This window comes from Taudactylus pleione, unplaced genomic scaffold (genome assembly GCF_031769625.1).
Source record: "Taudactylus pleione unplaced genomic scaffold, aTauple2 ptg000064l, whole genome shotgun sequence".
Taxonomy (NCBI): domain Eukaryota; kingdom Metazoa; phylum Chordata; class Amphibia; order Anura; family Myobatrachidae; genus Taudactylus; species Taudactylus pleione.
In genome coordinates this window covers 14,102,606-14,127,286 of record NW_028284466.1, presented here as the reverse complement: position 1 = coordinate 14,127,286, position 24,681 = coordinate 14,102,606, and positions in this window count along the sequence as shown.

The window sequence follows — 24,681 nt, the reverse complement described above, 5'->3', positions numbered from 1 at the left end:
ATGAACCAATCATTTCAGTCGTGTGGCAGACCCTGGTGCTGAAATTATTGGTTTGTAAAAGTGTGCATGTCCTGTTTATACATAAGGGTGGGTGGGAGGGCCCAAGGATAATTCCATCTTGCACCTCTTTTATTTCTTTGCATTATGTACTGTTTTGGGCCTAGTTTTTCAAACTGTCATCCTGTCTGCCACTGCAGTGTCTCTCCTAGATGGGCCATGTGTTTGTGCCGCCCACTTTTGTCACTTAGCATAGTCATCCAGCTACCTCGGTGCAACCTTTTGGCCTTGTGAGGTGTGAGGTGTTCAGAATAGACTGGAAATTAGTGGAAATTAATGTTATTGAGGTTAATAATAGCATAGAAGCATAAAAACCCACAAATTCTGTGATTTTTAACTGTTTACATGCTTTATTTTCCCAAAAAATACATATCTAATATACAAAACAATACACGGAAGATTGGTTTTGGTAAAACCAATCCAGATCCAAAACACGAAGAAAGATCCAGATCCAAAACCAAAACACAAAACACAAAAAGTGGCCAGTGCACACCCCTAATTTGTAGTTATATTCAAAGTAAAACTTATCTAAACAAATAATCTTGGGATGAATTTTAACTTTTCCTTAATTTATAATTTTGCATATTTTACACCAAATGTTCTGTATGTAAAATAATATTGATTGGATTAACACATCTATTAATAAGGATGGTATTTGGCGGATACATTTTTTATGACCTAACTGCCATATAACCATTTATGAATTTTGCACGTGAAAGAAACCCTTTGAAAATACTTTCAACTTACTTCATTTTACAATATGGAATTATTTACAGACCACACCCTTGCTGATTCCTATCCGCTCTATATTTGGATTATGGTTACTTTTCTATCAATATATGTAAACACTTGATGCAATGTTAAAATATTTTCTCATTTGTCTGCCCAGTTGGGTGATAAAACCTAATATTTGTTTTACTTGGAAAATTCTAAATCTCTGACCAATACTGAAGCAATGCTCCTATTCAATTGTATGTTCTTCTGTATATATGTTTACCGGTTGATTTGTCTATTGGTTACAACTTAAAAACTATCTGAAAAAAACAAATTATATAACTTATACTGTATGATGGAAACTTTGGCCATTAGAACTTTAGGTAGACATGTATTAAGTCTTCTAATGAGTGTAGTGGAGAAGTTACCAATAGCAACAATTCCGCTTGTAGCTATCATTTTGTGTACTTGATCACTGCTAGCTAGAAGCTGATGGGTGCTATGGGAAACTTCTCTACTTGTCCACTTCTGCCCTCTTTAGAAGGGTTGATGTATTTCTACCACAGTACCCAGGGGCGCCGAGAGCTGTGCAGGGCCTGGGGGAAGAAGGGGGCATGGCCTAATAGTGGGAGTCATGGCCATACCCCTTAGGGGAAAGACATTTTTTTTGCATCGCTGCATGCAGGGGGGGTGCGATCCCCTCCAGCTTGGGGAGGGGGGGGTTGAGCCCCTCAGCTCGGTGCATAGCCAGTGGGGGATGCGATCAGTGTGATCGTTTTCCCCACTGGCATTGGAGACTGCTGGGCTGCTGCTTGGCAGCTGCAAGCAGTCTCCCAGAGCATCCCAGCACACAGCAGCATGTGCTGGGCTGTTTTGATGTAAGAGGGAGGGGGGGCGGTGCCAGACCCGGGCTCCCACCGGACCCCTCCAGCAAGCCCATGCCCAGGTAATTAGTACCCACTCTCCCCCCCTCTTGGCACCCCTGTTAGTACCCATATGATAATTAGGGATGAGATGTTCAGATTCTGTGGAATCCGAACTGCTCCATACACTGGGGATCCAAGTCCACCCAAGCCGCTGCTCGGGTGTTCCTGTCAAACCTCGGATCCCACTCGGTTGAACGCCATCTTCTGGCATCGGATTCTCACGAGAGTTCATCTTTAAATAAGGCACCATGACTGGGACTCGGCGCCATTTCACTAGCACGCTTGCTTGCTGCACACTGCTAGAATCTGATTGGTTGTTATGGGCAACATCACTTCTTAATAGAACTCCCATCTTAGTAAACTTACCCCTTACAAGTGGCTGTGCTGGCAAAGTGACTGTGTATAGGGGGCACACTGCACGCTGATGTATGCTGCGATATACTCTGCTGATTAAAGTAAAATAGCAGATATGCAATTATAAAACAGGTGTGCACAGATGAACAAGCAGCCTGAGGGCACTGTACTTATGGGAGTCCCATATCCCAGATAGCGATAAGTAATATAGTAAAAAAAAAGTAGTGAAGAACCTTTGATGCTAATCAATAATGTGGAAGAAATAACAAAAAATAAATGATACTATACTTGTATAAGTGGAAGTCATTCTGATTATCCAGCAATGACATATGAAAGAGAAAAAACATAATAGTGCAATTCTGCTTGAAGTAAAGAAATGTCTTAACTTATTACCATAATTCAGCTAGAAATCCATAAAGTGCAACAATTAGCTTAGAAGCCATAAAATAGTATAATGGTGACAAAGAAATAGGCTCTATGAAGAGCGCAATCTAAAAACAAATAAGCTTTATGAAGAGCACAATGTATAAAAAATATATAAAGTTTCTGTATATAAGGACCTGTACCAGCAGTTGATTGTAAAAAAAAACATTTTGTTTGCAAGCAGGGGATTCCACTGTTTCTCCAAAGGTCCCCTGGATTGGGTCAGAGTCCTTGTGGAGACTGCATGCTGTGGAACCAGACCCAGACCAGACTCAATCCAGGGAACCTTTGGAGAAACAGTGAGTCAAGCAGGGGCTTTCTGGAATCCCCTTCTTGCAAACAAAAAACTGTTTTTTACCATCAACTGCTGGTATGGGTCCTTATATACGGAAACTTTATATATTTTTTATACATTGTGCTCATCATAGAGCTTATTTGATTTTATATTGAGCTTAAAGTGACTGTGTCCAGACACTAGCAAGTGGCTGTGCTGGCAAAGTGACTGTATAGGGCAGTGGTGGCTAACCTTGACACTCCAGATGTTGTGGAACTACATATCCCAGCATGCCTTGCCACAGTTTTAGCATGCCCTAATAGCAAAATGGTAGCAGTGCATGCTGGGATATGTAGTTCCACAACATCTGGAGTGTCAAGGTTAACCACCAAGGGTATAGGGGGTACACTGCACTATACTCTGCTGACTAAAGTGCCTGTGTACAGACTCACAAGTGGCTGTGTGTGCTAAAAAAGGGTAAAAAGACCTTTCAAGAAAGTGAAAAGTTTAAAAATAAAGAAAAAACTGTTATTTTTTTAGTACTGTACCCCACTGTGTATACAAGTACTGTGACTCCTTGGGCCATAGCCCACCTTGGATACACGTACTGTGAACTCTGCTGGCCATACCCCGCTGTGTATTCAAGCATTGTGACTCCTTGGGCCATAGCCCACTGTGTTTACAAGAACTGTGACTCTGCGGGCTGTAGCCACTGTGTATACAAGCACTGTGACTCCTTGGGCTGTACCCCACTGTGTCTACAAGCACTGTGACTCCTTGGGCCATAGCCCACTGCATATACAAGTACTGTGACTCTGTTGGCTGTAGCCCTCTGTGTATACAAGCACTGTGACTTATTGGGCCATACTCCACTGTGTACACAAGCACTGTGACTCCTAGGACCATAGCCCACTGTGCATACAAGTACTGTGTGTTTCATAGATGTGCTTTAAACTGCGGTATCTTTGCCATTGCTCTGTCACTTAGGGCTCTATTTATTAACATTATTTTTAATAAAATAAAGTGAAAAAGGGTGTTTTCACACCCTTTTTACATTATTTTAGTATCACCAATAGTTATTACAGGGCAATTGGAATAGAATTCGGAAAAATTCTACTCCAAACCCTAAGTATCACTTATTTTTAGTAAAGCAGATAGCATTTCCCAAAATTGCAATAGGAAATGTGATCCAACCAGAGTTACTAAAAATAAATTGTAAAAAAATATCTGGGAAAGCCCTGTGATAATAATGCCACCTGGAGGTGGCATTATCCAGGGTCTCCCCCAGTTACCAGCCTCCTGCTCTGCTCTAATGGGGAGAGCAGAGCCGGGAGTTGGTCCCAGTAATCAGCTGTTTGGTCTAAACAGACCACACGCTGATTCACTGTAAAAAAAAGAAAAAAAATTGTCAACATTTTTTTTAATTTACCTGAATCCAGGGACCGGTGATCGGGCCTCCGGTGATGTCTCCCCTCCAGTCAGCTGGTCTTCCATAGAGCATTGGTACCCAGTCATCAGGTGATCGGGTCCCAGTGCTGTATGGGAGATCACCTGATCAGAGGCATGGAGAACATCACCGGAGGCCCGGAGCATGCAGGTAAGTGTAATTAAGGGAGAGGGGGGGTTGCGGGGGGTCTGCGATCACGGGGGCAGGGCTTAGTGCCAGGGGGTAGCAGCGATGGTCAGTCGGTGCAAGCGCGGGCACTTTGTCACTTTGTCATGGTATTTTTTGCAAAAATACCATGAGAAGGCTCTGGAGGGGATTCGCAGGTACAGAGCTTTATCGCAAGCTCTGTCCCTGCAAGGGATATGTAGTCAATCCCTGTTATATTGCCTGAATTCGCAATGCGAATTCAGTCGATAATATCACACTACAATCTGCATTGATTGTAGTAAATAGAGCCCTTAGTAACCAGCAGCTCACTGCAGCCTTTGGCCAATAATAGTGAAAACAATATTGTGAGCTGTGAGGTGGTCTAAATTGACTGTAAATGACTGGAAATTAATTTTATTTGGGTTAATAATACTCTAGCAACAAAAAAGGAACAAATTATGTGATTTCAGCTTATTTTGTCAATTTTTGTAAAAAATCCAAATCCAAAACCAGTCAGAACGGTTTGGCAAATCCAAATGCAAAGCCGGACAATGAATCAGAGCCAAATCCAAATCCAGCAAAAATGTTGCGGCGCACATCCCTAATAATAATTAATAAATGAAAAATTATATATATATATATATATATATATATATATAATATATTGTGGCATGGTCAGCATAATTCCACATGAAGTGAATGTGGAGTGTCCTTATATCTCAGGTTTGGCAGAGCAATAGCAGTAGGACTGAAGGCTCCAGTTCAGGTGTTGCCTCAATCAGTTGCCATCTAATTAATTAAACTGCACCTGTAATCAGCCTTTAAGAATATGTTCAGAGCACATAATGGTGTTTCTGATGGTAACTAGCATCCAGATGTCGGATGTCAGGGCCACTGTTCCTGTGATATGATCCGGTGCTCCTATGTTGATATACTGACATGTTCCTGTGCAACTGTGAACTGATGTGAACCTGTACAGATGTAACATATACTGTTTGAAGAACTACCTAATAACCTAAACTGCCAGTCTGGTGTATGAAGCTATAACCTGCCTGTGCTGGTAATAAAGAATGTTGGACTTGCATTCTGTATGTCACATTTGGCACCCAAAGAGGGACCTGATTTGCTGGACACTATTATGCAGCAAAGGACCTAAGAAAGAGTGAAGTCTGGCAGTCTGGTGATTGAGCACTCTGTACAGCATTAACTAATTCCTGTGTATATGACTTTGAGCCCAGGGATTGATTGGCAGTGTTAAGGAAAATAAGCAGGGATATTGTGCTGCAAATCTGGCTTGCCCTAGCTGGCTGGTCAGGCCAGCTACATTTGTGTACAATCTGCAAGGAGATATGGAAGATGTTTTTAAGGTGTTTGCTGAATTGGCTGCAAGCCAACAAAAACTGGCTACCGAGGAGCAAACCCAAATCTGGCTACTGCATGAAGAGCTGAGGGAAATAAAAAAAAAGGTGGGCAAAATCGTGAAGTTTTGCAAAAATTCATAGGATCAGATGATGAGGCCTTCTTGTGCACTTTTAAACATACTGCCGTCCAATTAAAGTGGCCAGAGGAGAATGGGCTGCCCGGTTAGCTCCCTTTTTTACAGTAAAATCACAGTGAGCCTATACTGACCTAACGGTAGCGGAGGCTAGCTCATATCCTCATCTAAAGTAGGCCATTCTCAACAGGATTGGGGTGACCGGCCCTAGTAATGCCCAGGAGTTCCACGATTGGTGGCTGAATCTCTCTTAGCCTCCCAGATTTCAACTGGCTAAGCTAGCCAGATTGCGTAAAGCGTGGTTACAGCCAGAGAAACATGCAGTGCTACTCATAGTAGAAATTGTTGCCCTAGACCATGCTATATGGGTATTAGACAGTAGGGTACAAGACTGGGCCCTGCAGGCTGACCCCCAGACATTTGAGGAATTAGCTGAGTTAGTTGAGCAGCACTCTACCTTTGGTAAATTAACCAAAACTCAGGTACCCTGGTTGCAAAGGACAAAACCACACTTCCTGTGATGTGTTTCAACTGCAGTGAGTCAGGTCATGTGCCATGGGACTGTCTGAAACAGGGTGAACTGGTGGATTGCAGCACGAGGAAAGCAACCTGATGTATGGTCAGCATGGCTGCTGAAACCATCTCTCCAGCAGAAACCACCCTGTTCTGTATGATACTGGTAGTGCCCTCACCATTGTGGTTGCTAACCTGGTACCTCAGGAGGCTGACAAGGTTTTAACCCCTGTCAAGGTGTTGTGTATTCATGGGAACATTGAGGAGTGCCCAAATGTGCAGCTACCACTATTAATAAAAGGCTGGTCATTGAAAGTGGTAGCCACAGAGCCAACCAGACCACCTCATCCACTGATCCTGGGCCAGGATCTCCCATTGCTGCAAGAGGTGCTTATGTGGCATGATGACAGTAAATGGTCTGCAGCTGAGGCAAGCCAGGAGCTGAGGAATATGGGTGACCAGAGCATAACGACTGTGAAAGCTTCCTTAGTTGACGAGCTGCAGGTGGAAACAGAGACTGAGGCCCAGTGGTCCCCTGTTGGTGAGCAAGTGTCTTTAAAGGACTTGAATGATATAAATCTGGTTAATGCCTTCGAAATGTGGTAGAAATAAAAGGCAAAATGGTTGCTGCTGTGCCAACAGAAGGTGTACCATACTTTAATTTGAAAAATGAATTGGTGTACTTTGTAATCCCTTTGCAGGGAAAAGGGGTACATCAGTTATCAGTTCCCCAGAAACACAACCAGCTGGAATTAGGGGTGGCACACACACATCAGCGGGGTGGCCATTTAGGGGAGGAGAAAACTCTCCAGCTCATACAACTAAGATTCTTTTGGCCTGGTATTCATGCTGCAGTAAATAAATTTTGGCAGGCATTCCCAGTATATCAGAGGACAGTACCCCAGCCAGGGTTTACGGCACCCCTTGTTCCCCTCACTATCATTTCAGTGCATTTTGAAAGATTTGGCATTGATCTGATAGGGCCGGTGGAAAAATCAGCTTGAGGGCATCAATACATAGTGGTAGTAGTGGATTATGCCACCCGATACCCTAAAGCCATACCACTACAAAATCTAGTACCATTTCCTGGGAATTGTCAACACTGTACACATGCTTGGGAATACCAAAGGAGGTCTTAACAGACTAAGGTGCCCCTTTTGTCTCTAAACTAATGAAAGACTTGTGCTGGCTGTTAAAGGTGAATAGGATTACTACCTCAGTCTACCACCCGCAAACAGATGGACTGGTCGAATGCTTTTACCAACCCATAAACAAATGATAAAAGGTTGTTGTCTAAGGAAAAGCAAGATTGGTACTTACTCCTAACTTATTTAATGTTAGCAGTGCGAGAGGTACCCCAATCCTCTACGGGATTTAGTCCTTTTGAACTCCTCTACGGGAGGCAACCTAGCGGGATTTAGATCTGTTGAAAGAGGGGTGGGAACAACAGTCAAGTCAAGAATCTAATATCATTCAGTTTGTGGCCCAAATGTATGGCTGTTAAAGGCAAATTGCACCACTCCTGAATGAGCACATCAATAGAGCACACAACAGCAGAAACGTCATTATGATGTGACTGCAGCTAAACCAGTCTTTTAAACCCAGAGACACATTACTGGTTCTAGTGCACACCATTGAAAGCAAAATGTAGTCACAGTGGCGAGTCCCTTATGAAGTTATAGAGGCAGTGGGACCTGTTAACTATAAGGTTCAACAAGAGGGTAGAAGGAAGGGGGTGAAAATCTACCATGTAAACCTGTTAAAACCCTGGAAAGAGAGAGAGTGTTGGTCAGCCCTCGTTGGTCACCAAGAAAACTCCGGAACATCAGGTATCCATTGAAAATTCCCTTAATCTTAGCCAGAAACAGCATGTGGAGGATTTACAAGCACAACATCAAGATGTGTTCTCTAACATTCCAGGGAAAATCCAAATTATCCAACAGGATATAGTTACTCCTCCCGGGGTGGTATTAAAACAGAATCTGTACTGTATACCTGAGGCAAAGTGGGAAGCAGTCAAACAGGAAGTAGAGGATGTACTGCACTTAGGGGTCATATAGGAATTAAAAAGCAAATGGAATAGTCCTATTGTTTTAGTGCCTAACCCTTCAGGTGCTTTAAGATTCTGCAAAGATTTTCCCAAACTAAATAAAGTTTTGCAGTTTGATTCCTACCCTATGACCCTGGTGGACGAGCTGGTGGAGAATTTTGAAAACAGCCAGTATTTTACAATACCACCTTTTAAATTTGACAAAAGGGTATTTGCAGATTCCTTTGACTGAGACTGCTAAGGCCAAAACAGCCTTCTCTATCCCAGAAGGTTTATTTCATTATAAAATGCTTACATTTAGATTTCATGGGGCTCCGGCAACTTTCCAGTGGGCTATGAACAGGTTGATGTGGCCTCACAAGTAATATGCAGCTGCATATCTACAGCCATGGCCAAATGTTTTGAGAATGACACATGTATTAGTTTTCACAAAGTCTGCTGCTTCAGTTTTTATGATGGCAACTTGCATTTACTCCAGAATGTCATGAAGAGTGATCAGATGAATTGCATGTTAGGTGAAATAGGGAGAACAAGCCATCCAGTGAAACAATGCATAGCACATGCTCTGTTTACTAAAATCCTCGAATGCTTGTATAAGCTTGAGAGGATATAAGCACTCTGTTTTTTATTGGAGCAAAACTAGTTAGAGCTGGTTTGATGTTGACAGGTTATAATTGATGGTTCTGGTTGTCAATCAAATTGGCTATCCTATTAGCTACTCCGTTTAGGCAGGGGGTTAGTATTACTATTTAAAGGCTGGAGGAGGGATTTAGCTTCCTCTTTCCATATTGTTATCCAGTCGGATAAGTACCCTGTATCTGATGATATTGTATCTGCTGTTATACTGTGTGGTATTTCTGTCCCTATATTCTTTTCTAATTTCTTTCTTAAGTTACTTATAACTTTCCCTTCCAAAACTACTTCACATTTCCCTCTTTTCCTGTGATCCTTTTTATCTTTAATTACTCTACCCTCCTCACATCCGTCACCTGCTTCACCTCCCCCCTCCTGTTTTTCAGCTATCCGGGACTATTGTTTATTTTGTAATTAACATGCCCCGGCCACGCTGCAATGCTCCCCCTCCCTGCCACTTGGTTGAAGCAGCGAGACCTCTAACAGTCACCGCTGCTTCATCTGTCACCCACGGCATGCGCCTAGCTTCAGCGCGTGTCGGACCCCGCTCCTTGCCAGCCGTTGCAGCCGAGTCGGCCGCACAGAGCTCCAGACACCCCCCACCATCCCCTACTCCTTCCAGCCTGCAGGCTTGGCTGGCAAGGGGATCGGTGGGTGTTTCAGGCACCCCCTGCTCACAGGCCTCCCAGGTTAGCGCCAGTGGGGACAGGCAATTAGCCCCGCCGACGAGCCCCGCCCACCAAGTCACGGGTGCCATTTTAGATGTTTAAGGGGTTTCTCTTATGATTCCCCCCATGGTTCTAAGAGCCATGGGTTGCATTCCATCCCCTATAAACAGTGTACACTCCTCCCCTAGGGGCCATTTGGGCAGTCAGTTAGGTAGACCGCATGCTTCACCAGGGGGGGGTTTCTTTGCACAGGCTACTTGCCCTGCATGGAGGGACCCAATTTTCTAGTTTTGTCCCTCCTATGTTCCCCTCCCCATCAACTGTAGCAAACTCTCAAGGTGGGATGCAGACATTAAATTTTGTACAGGGTGAAATGCCTGTGCCGAGCTACTATTGGTCCCCTTATTTTAACCAGGGTTTGGGGCATCAGCCAATGCTGAGTGCTTAAATGTATTAAAATATTTACATCTGGTGCAAGGTATGTATGTTTCTGCTAGGGTTAATGTTTGGAGGCAATATGACAAGCTTTTTAGAAAAAAGCAAAATGGTCAGAAAATTTTAAATTTTGGTTTTAATGACGTTGAAGTGTGGTTAGAGGTCACGCAGTACATGGGGCTTACTAACAAAGTGCCTGTGGGGCGTAAGCAGCCCTTTGTGGCGCGAACAGGTTTCAACACAGCAGGTAGAGGGAAGTATTATACGTTTAACAACTCGCAATGCACTAGAGGGACAAGCTGCCGTTATAGACATGTCTGCATTCTCTGTGGGGGAAATCACCCGTCAAAGGAATGTAGTCGTCCTGGAGGTCAAGCAGGGGGGAAAGGAGACCAGCGAGCTAACTCTAAGTAAAGCTGCATCTCTGATTAATGTCAAAGTTTTAGAGCGTTGCTTAAACCGTTATCCTCTTAAGGAGGAGGTGGAATTTTTAATTCAAAGTTTTAAAGAAGGTTTTAGACTGCCATTAGTACGACCGGTTTTAGTAGTGGCCAAAAGGAACTTGAAATCAGCTAGGGACTTACCAGAGGTGATAGCAGAGAAAATTAATGTAGAGGTTAGTTTGGGCAGGAAGTGTGGTCCTTTTACCTCACCTCCATTGGATAACCTTTTGTATTTTACCTCTTCGTATGGTACCAAAAAAAGAGCCAGGGAAATTCAGGTTAATTCGGCACCTGTCTTACCCGGAGGGTGGTTCGGTGAATGACGCTTTAGATCTAGCGGATTGCAGCGTCACTTACTAATCATTTAAGGATGCCCTTAGTATAGAACAGGGTTTTGGGAAGGGGGATTTTTTAGCTAAGATAGATATTGAATCCACCTTTAGGTTGCTTCCCCTGCATCCCTATGGGTTTTAAAGTGGGCAGTTCGTTCTATGTAGACAATTGTATACCTATGGGCTGTTCTATTTCCTGCTCCTTTTTTGAGTGTTTTAGTTCCTTTTTACAGTGATGTATTCAGGCAGGTACAAATTAGTCAGGTGTAGTGCATTACTTGGATGATTTTTTATTAATGGGGCCAAGTAATAGTGATGTGTGCAGCGAGCTTCTTTTTTTTCCGTGCAGGTTTTTTTCTCGGTGTTGGGAGTCCCCATCACTGGAAAAAAGATGGAAGGCCCGATTACTAGATTGTCTTATCTAGGTATTGAAGTCGATACTGATTTGGGCCTTTGTAGATTGCCATCTGATAAGGTTCAGAAACTTAATGACTTATTGTTCAGTTTGGTTTCAGCTAATAAAGTTTCTTTGAAGCAGCTGCAGTCTTTGTTAGGTTTACTTAACTTCGCGTGTAGAGTCATTCCAATGGGCAAGGTTTTTTGCAGGAGGTAAGAGCGAGCTTCAGCAAGTGTAAAAAAGCCCCATTACATGATTCGCCTGTCTGAGGAAATAAAAGATGACTTCAAGGTTTGGTTGAGTTTTTTTTACGTGAATTTAATGGGGTAAGAATTTGGCTGCCACCGCCAGTGGTTAATAATGATTTGCAGCTGTAAACGGATGCGTCAGGGTCTATGGGCTTTGGCGCGTTCTTTGAGGGAAAATGGTGCGCAGAAGCTTGGCCAGAATCGTGCCGTGTTGAAGGTTTGATGGGCAATTTACTTCTGCTGGAACCGTTTCCCATTGTGGTAATGGTTGAGATTTTAGGCTTTAAAGCTTACTAATCATAGAATCATATTTTGGTTTGATAATCTGGGGGTAGTGCAGGCCATCAATAATCAAAGGTCAGTTTGCCAACAAGAGATAAGGCTTCTTAGGCATTTGGTTTTTGTTTGTCTGTCTATGAATATTGATTTTACAGCTAAGCATTTTCCTGGAGTTGAAAATGGGATTGCAGATGCGTTATCTCGTTTTCAATGGGAGAGATTTAGAGCGCTTGTGCCTTCTGCGGCACTTCATGGTGTGTCTTGTCCTGGTTATGTTTGGCAGATCATAACGCCGGCATTATTGGACTTGCTTTAAGAGCACTTGCTCTTGGTACTGTGAGATCCTACTTAGCGGCGTGGAACGAATGGCAGGCCTTCATTGTTGGCAAAGAAGAGGGTAAGAGTATTCAGGATTGATATTAGAGTTCGTCTGGCGTTGGCATGAGAGCGGCCGTTCAAAGTCATCTATGTCAGGTGCATTAGCAGGAATTTCCTATTTTGCTTGTTTAAATGGTTTGATGGACCCTACCAAGTCCTTTGTAATCTCTAAAGCACTGAAGGGATGGGCAAAGGAGCAGTTGTAGGCGAGTGCTTCTCGTAGGCCTATTGACAAGGGCATGCTAAAGGACTTGGTAGTGGCAGTATCAGGTACAGCAAAAGAGGATTTTGAGGCCAGTTTGTTTAGTTTGGCTTTTACATTAGCATTTTTTGGGGCATTAAGGGTAGGGGATTTAACGCTTGTTAATAAGAATTCCATTTCTACAGGTATTATGTTGGTTAATGTTATAGTTAAACCAGATTTAATTCTTACTAAAATACAGAGATCAAAGACAGATCAGGTAGGAAGGGGGCGTTTTATCTCTGTCCCATTGCATCCAGAGCCGAGCATATGCACGGTGGTGTTGGCTGGTAGTTAAAACCAACGCAGGCCCAAGGGAGGGGTGCAATGGTTAGCGCATGCGGATCTTTCCTCGCTATCTAAGTTTCAGTTCACAAGTGTTTTTAATGATTGCCTTGTGGCTCTGGGCTTGCCAGTTGAGCTATATGGCACTCATTCATTCAGAATAGGAGCGGCAACATGTGCGGCAGAGTAAGGCTATTCTGCTGAGTCGATAAAACACTTAGGAAGGTGGAAATCTTCTGCATTTAAAAGTTATCTAAGAAGTGATAAGCTGCAAAAGTAGTGGCACTCCCTGCGAGTTTGTTCTTTGGGAAACCCAGGGCCTTATGTCACCCGCCACTAGGGGGGATTTGGAGTTCTTTTCACCTTTGTCCTCAAAAGTAAAAAGAGGTTTGGTGTCATTCACCTCCATCTGGGTCTCCCAAATAACTCAGTTTTCCCCTGCCTTGGTTAATCATGTTAATGAATTCAAGTTACTAATGCTTATAAACCTCACATTTACAGTTTTTTTTGGGAAGAGATTGTCGGGTGTGAATTGTAGGACACTCTTTTGTTTTCTGGGCGAGTAGACATGCTTGTGCCAGGTCAGGTCCTTGCAGAAACTGCTGGTTTGGGTTGAGAGGTTTTAAGTGGAGTGGTGTCTTGGACCTTCTTTGGCAATCAGAGAGTAAATGGGGTGTTCCAGATTGTTTAGCGGTTCATTTAGGTGGTAATGATCTCAGTATCGGTAAAGTGTTGATCATTGCCATTAAGAGGTATCATTGCCATTAAGAGTTGATCATTGCCATTAAGAGGTATATGAAGGTGATTGCTGATCATTGGCCACAAGTTAAGCTATGTTGGTAAAAGGTCGTTCCGTGGAGGTTTTGGCATGGTATGCACACTGGGCCTGCTATAGATCAGATCAGGAGAAAGTTGAATGCTGCAGTGTCCAGGTTTGTAGTTGGTTTTAATGTGGAGTGGTGTCTTGGACCTTCTTTGGCAATCAGAGAGTAAATGGGGTGTTCCAGATTGTTTAGCGGTTCATTTAGGTTGTAATGATCTCAGTATCGGTAAAGTGTTGATCATTGCCATTAAGAGGTATCATTGCCATTAAGAGTTGATCATTGCCATTAAGAGGTATATGAAGGTGATTGCTGATCATTGGCCACAAGTTAAGCTATGTTGGTCAAAGGTCGTTCCGTGGAGGTTTTGGCATGGTATGCACACTGGGCCTGCTATAGATCAGATCAGGAGAAAGTTGAATGCTGCAGTGTCCAGGTTTGTAGTTGGTTTTAATGGGATTGTTGTGAGGCATCCGCGTATTTGTTATGAGGAAGAGCATTTGTATAGGCCAGATGGGGTTCACCTGACAGACAAAGGTTAAGAATTATTTGTTGCAGCCATATTGTCATGTTTGGCATAGCTTAGAGGCGTTTTCAGGGTCTTGGTGGCGTAACGTGGTCAGAGTCCACGTTTGCGTGGCGGAAAGCAGTGCTCATCGGTGGCTCAATTTAGCGCAACAGATCTTGGCTAGCATTTCCCCTTTGAGAAAGGCGAGTCAGTCATTACTTTATGAGTGGACCAGGTCATCATCCTAAGGAGGGACCAGCACTGTGCTAGTTAAGGGGAGGTGGTACTACCCAGGATGGTCTGCGCATGGGGTGGAAACTCCACCCCATTTTTGGTAAATAATACTTATATGGGCTGTAGACCGAGTGAGCACTGCTTTTTTTGCCACCAGGCTTAATTCTGATGCTAATTTGTATTAATAATTTGGCTGTGACCTCTTTTTGCAATTTATACAGTTGTCATGTCTTTATTTATTATTTAGTTATAGCTTAAGAGTGGTGGGAAAATAATAAAACTATGGGTGACTTATAGCCTTCTGGAGGTCCAGAGTGTTTGAATGTTAGTCCACTTGAATTATTTTTGACTTCAGATAAGTAATATGTGCTATGCATTATTTCACTGGATGGCTTGTTCCCCCTTTTTCACATAACATGGTGTAATAAAAATAATACTTTTATCCATTAATCCCATGTGTGCTGGTTGTACTTCATACTGATACGAGAGTATAGAGGATGGATGGTGTTATATAATTCTGACTTCAACCTCACACCTATTATTTATTCAAGCTACTCTAAGTGGTGTGTGCGATTTCTCTGTACTAATATATATATACACACACACAATACTGTGAAAAAGTTTTAGGCAGGTGTGGAAAAAATCCTGCACAGTGAGAATCCTTTCAAATATAGAAGTGTTAATTTATCAATTAACAAAATGCAAAGTGAATGAGCAGAAAAGAAATCAAAAATCAAATCAATATTAGGTGTGACCACCATTTGCCTTTAAAGCAACAACAATTCTTCTAGGTACACTTGCACGGTTTTTGAAGGAACTCAGCACGAAGGTTGTTCCAAACATCTTTGAGAACTAACCACAGATCATTTGTGGATGTATGCCTGCTCAAATCTATCTTCCTTTTCATGTAATCCCAGACAGAATCAATGATGTTGAGATCAGGGATCTATGGGAGCCATATCATCACTTCCAGGACACCCTGTTCTTCTTTACACTGAAGATAGTTCTTAATGACATTGGCTGTATGTTTGGGGTTGTTGTCCTGCTGCAGAATAAATTTGGAGCCAATCAGATGACTCCATGGTATTGCATGATGGATAAATAACTGCCTGTATTTCTTAGCATTGAGGACAACATTAATCCTGACCAAATCCTCAACTCCATTTGCTGAAATGCAGCCCCGAGCTTGCAAGGAAACTCCACCATGCTTCACTCTTGCCAGCAGACACTCATTGTAATGCTCACCAGCCCTTCAGCGATCATACTGCCTTCTGTTACAGCCAATTATTTTAAATTTTGACTCATCAGTCCAGAGCACCTGCTGCCATTTTTCTGCACCCCAGTTCCTATGTATTCATGCATAGTTGACTCACTCGGCTTTGTTTCCACATTGAAGATATGGCTTTTTGGTGCAATTCTTCTCTGAACAGTAGATGAGTGTACCTGGGACCCACTGGTTTCTGCAAGTTCTGAGCTGATGGCACTGCTGGACATCTTCTGATTTCGAAGGGAAGTAAGCATGATGAGTCTTTCATCTGATGCACTAAGTCTCCTTGGGAAACCACTGTGTCAACAGTCATCAACGTTACCAGTTTCTTTGTGCTTGAACAGCACATCTTGAAACCCCAGTCTCAATTGAAATATATGCTTTTGAGAGACCTTGCTGATACAGTATAACTGTATAACCAAAATCTATGTAGAAAGTAAACCTTCTCATATGCAGAATTTAAATGTTGGAAGTACATGCATTACACAATTCCTAAATTGACCATCCTTGCCACTATTATAAAGCATCACTGCAAACAGAAAATACAGAAAATTATTTTATAAATAAGGTAAATAATTAAAAAGTCAATAATAGATTTTTTTTATCTGTACAATGATGCTCAGCGAGTTACTTGTCACAATATACTTTTTACTACCATTTATTTTACATTTACTAAGCAACCGGTTCTAAATCCTGGTGGTCTGTCAGCAGTTTATTGGAGGTCTGGTGATTTACTAATGCCAAAGCAGCCAAGAAAGCACTCTTTTTAGAATAGAATAGACCTGAATATCAAAGCATCAGCATTGTTTTAGATCATATAATAGAAATCATTTTAACAGTGGTTTTGAAAACCAGCGTGAAACTCACCCCAAAAAAATTACAGGGCTCAGACAGTCATAATTGCTGAAACAGCAAGTAAATGATTCCATTTTGACAGGCAAGATTGATAGGAATATCACAAGATATGACTGGACTTTAACAGAAATACATAATTTTCTCCTTCTACCTAAACTCCTCATAAATGCACAAAGTGAAAGAAGCCATGTTTTTATGACAAATAGAGTAGCACAAGTAAAGTAATATGAATAGAATAGTTTATAATCCACAGTAATCTGTCGCTGTGATGTCAATTAAATGTTGTTTCTATAAAACACCATTAAAGGAATAGGATTAAAAAACTTCTAAACCACAGTGAACCAATTCTATGATGTCTATTGAATGTCGTTTCTATAAGATTACCATTAAATTAATATGAATATAGTAATTTCTAATCCACAGTGTTTTCAATAGAAACTACTGTTCTGCCATATTGAACACACCATAGAGGGTTGTTATTTCTAATCCCACAAGGTTGATGGTGGAATATGTTTAGCCATCAAAACTGACCTTTAGTAAATGCTAGCAATTGGTCAGGAAATCCGCTGTCAATACACAGCAGTTTCCATCAGGTTCTAACTGACACCACTTGATACATTCTAATGGAATCGGTATGTAATACTGACAGACGGAATCTAGGTGATCAGAATTCTGACACCTGGATCCCAACAAGATTAACATACCGATACTTGGTGGTCGATATGCTAACCCTCCCCTCTCCCTACCCTAACCCTCCCAGGTGACTGAACCTAACCTCCCCCCAGTGTCTGAACCTAACCCCCACTCCCCGCACCATAAACCTAACCCTCATACTTTAGTGCCTAACCCTTTCCCTTCCCCCTCCCACCCTGATACTAACCAATGGCATCCCATTATTTGGGATGCCAGTGCTGGGATTCTGACTGGTGTTGGTATTCTGGCGCTGGTAAGGTACACATCAGCATATAGACCACTGGGATGCCAAATGCATACCATTTTTAACATATCCAGATGACGGCAATATGCTCCTTCTTTTGTATATCTTTCCCTTTTAAGATTAAGCAAGAAAGAGTTTATTGTTTCAGGTGTCATCATAGAGTGTTGAGTCAATACACCCATGATGATTACCTAAGTTTGTTATTGTTTTTTATGGACTTCCCTATGCTACATATCCAATCAGCACACTATTTGGACCCTGGCAAATACCTCCTAACCAATTATGAACACTGTTCTTCCATTAAGCAATTTGATATATTCTAATTAATGCCATCAGTTTGATCTGCTGACATAAAGTGTTTGGTCCAATTGTATACCATCAGCCATGCTAAATAATGGAATTGGTCATGAGGAGTTCAAGCCCTTTACAAGCCCTATTATGGACAGAGAGACTCTCATTTGCCACAATAGAAATGGTTTTTCCAGTCTAGATCTAAAACAATAAGTTATCAGATTCATCTTGTATTGCAACTGACTATTGCAATGTTTTCAGACTTAAATGTCTATACAGAAAATTATAATTATATTGTTTCTAATATAAACTATATGCTCTATGAGTTAATTTATAGAGTAGTGTTTGTCACTATTTGCTTGTTTCCTATCACATTTTTGGGATTTAATGCCCTGGATAATTTTGTCTAACAATTGAAAAGTCTTAAACTACCTGCAGTGAAGTCACACCCAGCCTTAATACTAAGACACAAGCTGTTGCATTGTTAGATGATCACAATGCATACATAAGCCTCAAATAAGCATGTCATAAGAATATTTAAAATTACAGTAAAAGATACAGTATTTGCTGGTAAAGTATTTTGCATTATTCAGCTTCTGGTCCTCAGAATGACTATGAATGCCCAACCCTCCTTTTCATACCTTCATCATCATTTAGTGCTTGTCATGTGAATTTATTTCTGTGTGAGTGCCATCTATTGGTCATCCTCAAACCAGCCATTTACTAGATTTTCCCTCATAGACTTCCAATGAAGCACCCAACGCACTCTGGGAGCATGAAAGGACAGATGCTCCATTTTACACATTTTGAAGTATATTTACTAAAGTGAAAGTTTTTTGAGATGTCGCCCATAACAACCAATCAGATTCTACTTAATATTTAACTAGCACATTCTAGCACCTTCTAGAAGATAATATATATAATCTGATTGGTTGCTATGGGGAACAGCTTCACTTCTAAAAACTCTCACTTTAGTAACTATACCCCTAAGTACTGTATCTTGATACCTTTAAAATGCAGACATGGCAAAATGTGTGTTGGTGTTTCTGTAGTCAGCCTGTATACTCAAAATCTGTATAATACTTCAGAGAAACTGTGAAATGCTGTGAGATGCATTATACAGGGAGCTTAGCATAGAAGCTACTATAAACCCCTCATAGAGATTGAAGTTTGAGAATAATGTATTCAGTCAAATAAAAATCACACCTTAAATGAACATCCTTATTAGCAGGATTTATTTACTTCCCCAGTCTCCTTATCTTGGTATTAGGAGAAATAGTGGGATTGGGTGTCCATGTGTGAATTTGTTCATATGGTAATGTCTAATAGGTGTGTTCACTTCCACAGATTAAAGTTAGACATTGTGGAGATTAATTGTTGCTGACAAAACAGTTTATCCATATGTCACATACAGTATAATAAACAAATATCTTAGATTACAGTTTCAGGTTTCTGGTCCGATGGCAATTCAGCAAAATGGAGTCCTGATTTCCCAATATCTGCTCTGTGTTGTGGAGATTTTCTAAGATGTATAACATTGAGGTGTGTAGTTAAGTGACCATAATGATTGTAGTGTAGTCTCTAGCAAGAAATGGGGTGTTGTCTGGTGCCTTGAAAAGAGGATGCTGCCTGCTGCCTGACACATTTTGCTATAGATAAAAACTTCCTCAGAGGCCAACGTCTGGTTTGTGCACAAGTCCTGTACCTGAAGTTTTATTAAATACATTTAAAAAGTACAGGAGACAGTTCTATGAATTGGGCAAATGTAATTTTTTTTTTTTTTTTTTTAAAAGAGCCCCCCCAATGAATTGTTATGTGATCTGACAAAGTCACATGATGAAAAAAAATACATGATAACAGATAAAAAAATGTATTCTAAACAGATGAATTATATCTTTAGTGGTCACAAATATAGGCAATTGTCAATGAGCCTATGTATAGCAATCTTATGTACAGGATGTCAGTGCTCCGGATCCTGGTGGTCAGAATCCTGATGCTGGCACCCTGACAGGGTTAGGAAACCTACACTTGTTGGTCAATATCCTTAAACTCCCCCTCTCACTACCCCTAAACCTAACCCTCCTTCCCTGGTGCCTAACCTATCCTCCCCCTTGTGCCTAAACCTAACCATCCCCTCCCTGCACCCTAAACCTAACCCTCCCTCTTTAGTGCCTAACTAACCCTCCCCCTAATGCCTACATTTAACCCTCTAGTACTAGCCAAAGTACATACATTCAGGATTACGGTGCCAGGATTCTGACAGTTGTCGGGATTCCGGCACCGGCATTCTAGGTGCCTGCATCCTAACTGTCTGTATTTTGACTGAATCCCAGAGCAAGGCCTTCTCAGTCACATGATATTCATAGAGGTTTTACATGCAAGTGTCATGGCAACCTCCATGATACACTATTCAACAAGGGGAAATCATCAGAAAAAAGGGTCTCCAACAGGCCACACAGATACAGCAATACCAGGTTTCCATAATTTTGACATATAGTGTAGCACCTGCAGAGAAATGGGATCCCGTGAAAAGGGCTGCAGGCTTAAATGCATTGATCAATCCATGAACCAAAACCCCATTATATGTGTATTATTGTGAGTGATTGAACAATGGTGAGTGCTGAGTTTCTGTTTTTATTTATTTAAACAATTTGGTCACAAGCCACTTGCACCCCAGTCCTGGGAATGGCGAGTGCAGGTTTGCACCCCAAATCTGGGAGTGGTGAGTGCAGTGGATTTCTGACTTTGTTTATTTTAGTTAATTTTTAATTAGCCTTTTTGTGATCACAGCTGTCTCATGCACCCCTGTGCAAGCTCATTTATATTAACCTGTGTCAGCTGCCTTTTTGGTGGTATGATAGAAGCTATGCTTGGTGACTGTCTTGCCTTTAAAAGCCATAAGTTAGTTGGCAGGTAAGCTTTAAACCAATTAACATGTTTTTCAGTGTAAACTCTGTGATAGCAGCTACCAGGTTTCCATAAGTTTGACATATAGTGTAGGACATGCAGAGAAATTGGGTCCCATGATGTGGGCTGCAGGCTTAAATGCATTGATCAATCCATGAACCAAAACCCCATTATTTATAATTGTGAGTGATTTAACAATGGTGAGTGCTGAGTTTTCTGTGTGTGTACGTGTGTGTGTGTGTATGTATATATGTATATGTGTGTATGTGCATATATATATATATATATATATATATATATATATAGTGAAAAGATCGGGGTAGGGGTCACTCTCCTGGGGTAGATAGACACCTCCTTACTCACAGCAGCCAGGAAAACAGCACTTCAGTTGTGGGTTTTCGTGCAAGCTGGTCGGCAACAGTTTTTATTGTGCAATACCAATAATCAAATAAACAAACATAAATAAATCCCAGCCCATCTGGGCTCTAACTAGACTGTTAGTTTTCCTCTCTACAAGTGGCAGGGCCTACTGCCTCACCACAAACACAGTACTTCCAAAAGGTCAGTGTCTCTGAACAAACCTCTGTCTGTTCTACCCAGGGTGTGTGAGACACTGCATAAAAACTCTTACACAGCTATATTGAGCCACTTCCAGGTGTAATCCCTAATTAGCCTGCTTCTCAGGCTGAAAGGCCTAACACCTTAAATGGCCCTGTTGATGGAGCCCTCCCTTCTCTCTCACATCCACACCCCCAGGACCCATTATCTGGCTTTTACCAAAAGCCAATACTCAAATCTGTTTGGCAAAACAGACTTTTCCTTGGGGTTCAAAACACATATGCCAAAAATCTGGGACATACATACATGCTATCCCTAACTTCTCCAGTGCTTCTATCACATATCCCCCCTTTGTTTTGACCTGTGGGTGGAACAACTGCAGCCCCCAAGCAATGGACATAAGAGAAAGCATCTGCATTGGCCAGCTGGCTTCCTGGCCTTCATTTTATTGCAAACTTAAAGGTTTGTAACACCAAGAACCACCTCATTATTCTCGCATTGCTGTCTTTGTTCTCTGACATCCACCTAAAAGGGGCATGGTCAGTGATCAATCTGAACTTCCTTCCCACCAAGTAGTACCTGAGTGTTTCTAATGCCCACTTTATGGCCAATGTTTCTTTCTCGACTGTAGAATAGTTTCTCTCATGTACATTTAATTTTTGGCTTAAGAAAAAAATTGGGTGTTCTTCACCCTCTTTGCTTTTGGACAGGACCACTCCTATGCCTACGTCTGATGCATCTCTATGCACAACAAACTCTCTGTCAAAATCAAGGGTCACTAGAACTGGTTGGGTATATAATGCTATTTTTAACTCCTGGAAAGCCTTCTCTGCTTCTGGACTCCATTCCACCATGACTTTCTGTTTGCCTTTGGTAAGGTCAGTCAGTGGGACTGCAATGGTGGCAAAATTGGGTATAAACCTCCTATAATACCCAGTGATCCCTAAGAAGGCTCTCACCTGCTTCTTATTCAGGGGTCATGGCCAGTTTTGTATTGCCTCAATCTTATTGAGCTGTGGCTTTATCAAACCTCTACCAATAGTTTATCCAATATACTTTACTTCTTCCATCCCTAGACCACACTTTTTTTGGGTTGGCTGTCAAACCTGCCTTATAGATGGAGTCCAACACTGCTTGTACTCTGGGCAAGTGCAACTGCCAATCAGGACTATGAATGACCACATCATCCAGATAAGCAACAGCATACTGTTTATGGGGCCTTTGAATCCTATCCATCATTCTGTGAAAGGTAGCAGGGTGCCCTATGTAGCCCAAAGGGCATCATTTTGTATTGAAACAACCACTCTGGTGCAGAAAAAGCTGTCTTTTCTTGGCATTATCAGTTAACTGCACTTGCCAATACCCTGTGGTCAAGTCAAGAGTGGTTAAATATCTGGCTTTCCCCTGCCTTTCAATTTGTTCATCCACCCTAGGCAATGGGTAGGCATTACATTTTGACACACTGTTCAATTTCTGGAAGTCATTACAGAAACACACACTCCCATCTGGGACTTGACCACTCACTATGCGATTCTTCAATTACACCCAAATCTAACATTTTTTAATTTCCTTCGACACTGATTCTCTTTGGGCTTCTGGCAACCTATATGGCTTTAGGTTAACCTTAGCCCCTGGGTAAGTGATTAAGTCATGTCTAGTGATGGTGGTTTTCCCTGGTATGTCAGAAAACAGCACCCAATTTCTGATCAGAAATTCCTTAACTTCCTGCTGTTGACTTGCTGGACGGGTTTTTGCCACTGTCACTTTGGGAACCACGTGTCCTGGGTTTACTGAAGGGGCTCGGACGGCTGACAGTGTGGCTCTATCCTTCCAGGGTTTTATAAGATTACATGATATATCTGTTCTGGCTTTCTTTTCCCCGGCTGGTAAACTTTACAATTGACCTGCTCCACTTTTTCTAAGATTTCAAATGGTCCTTGCTATTTAGCCAAAAGTGTACTTTCTACTGTGGGAACCAACACCAAGACTGTCCCCAGGAGCAAAGTTGCATAACCAAGTATTGTGGTTGTATACCCTCTGCTGTGACTGTTGGACCTGTTCCAAGTGCTCTCTTACTATCCGAACTACAGCAGCAATTCTTTTTTGCATTTTTGAAACATGCTCAATAACTTTTTTATATGGACTCGACTGCCCCTCCCATGTCTCTTTGGCAACATCTAGTAACCCCCTTGGGTGTCTCCCATTTAACAAATCAAAAGGTGAAAACCCGGTAGAGGATTGGGGGACCTCTCTTATGGCAAGCAACAAATAAGAAAACAAGTAATCCCAATCTCTACCATCCTTGTCGACTTCTTTTCTTAGCATATGCTTGAATGTCTTGTTAATCCTCTCCACCAATCCATCGGTTTGGTGGTGATAGACCAAAGTTCTTAACTGTTGAACAGGTGGCATAACTCTTTCATGACTTTGACATAAATGGAGTACCCTGGTCAGTCAGTATTTCCTTTGGAATCCCCAACCTGCTAAAGACATGGACTAACTCTCTAGCAATGGACTTGGTTGACTTATTGCTTCCGGGTACCTGGTAGCATAATCCATTATCACCAGAATATATTGATGGCCCTGGGCAGACTTCATTAAGGGTCCAACCAAATCCATAGCTTTTCTTTCAAATGGCACCTCTATAATAGGTAATGGGACTAGAGGACTTTTAAAATGTGGTCTGGGAGCATGATACTGGACATTCAGGGCAGGATGCACAAAAGTCAGATACCTCTTTATGTACTCTGGGCCAAAAAAACCTCTGCAAAATCCGCTCAGTGGTTTTCTCTACCCCTAGGAAGACTGCCGTTATATGACCATGAGCGAGATCTAACACTGTTCTTCTGTATGATTTGCTAACTATTAATTGTTCCACAATATCTTCCCCATCTTCCTTTTTTAGTCACTTGATACAAAAAATCCTGACATACTGCCATGTGAGGATATGACAGAGGACTATAGGGGTCTATGGGTTTACCATCGATCACTTTGACATTCTCCCTGGCTTTTATCAGAGTAGGGTAATTAAACTGCTCTACAGCAAAGACCTCTCTTTTTACCTCTAAATCAAGCAGATGATCAACTGGCTCACTAACACTTCCCATCTCAGTGGGAGCTGCATCACTTGGTGAGCCACCATCACACTCCACATGCTCTAGTTCGCCAATCATACTAGAAAAAGGGAACAACTCTGACTCTGAAGAAACTTCCTCTGCTACTACACCTGTAACCTTCTCAAATGGGACAGGGTGATTTACCTCACTGCAAAATCAGCTTTCCTACAAGTTTCAGAAGTGAGCAAAGTTTCCTCCCAATATTGCATCATACATTAAGCCATGTACCAAACCCACAGAGACTATTGTGGAACCACTTCGTGTCTCTATGTTCACTTCTGCAGTAATATAATACTGAGTATCCCCATGTATGCAGGTCACACCAACAGTTTTCCCCTTACGCTTCAGGGGTTTCGCCAGTTCAGCTTTCATAATTGGAACCAGGCTACCAGAATCTAACAAAGCCTTAACTCAGTTGCCTTCTACAGTGAGTGCACACATGTGCTTA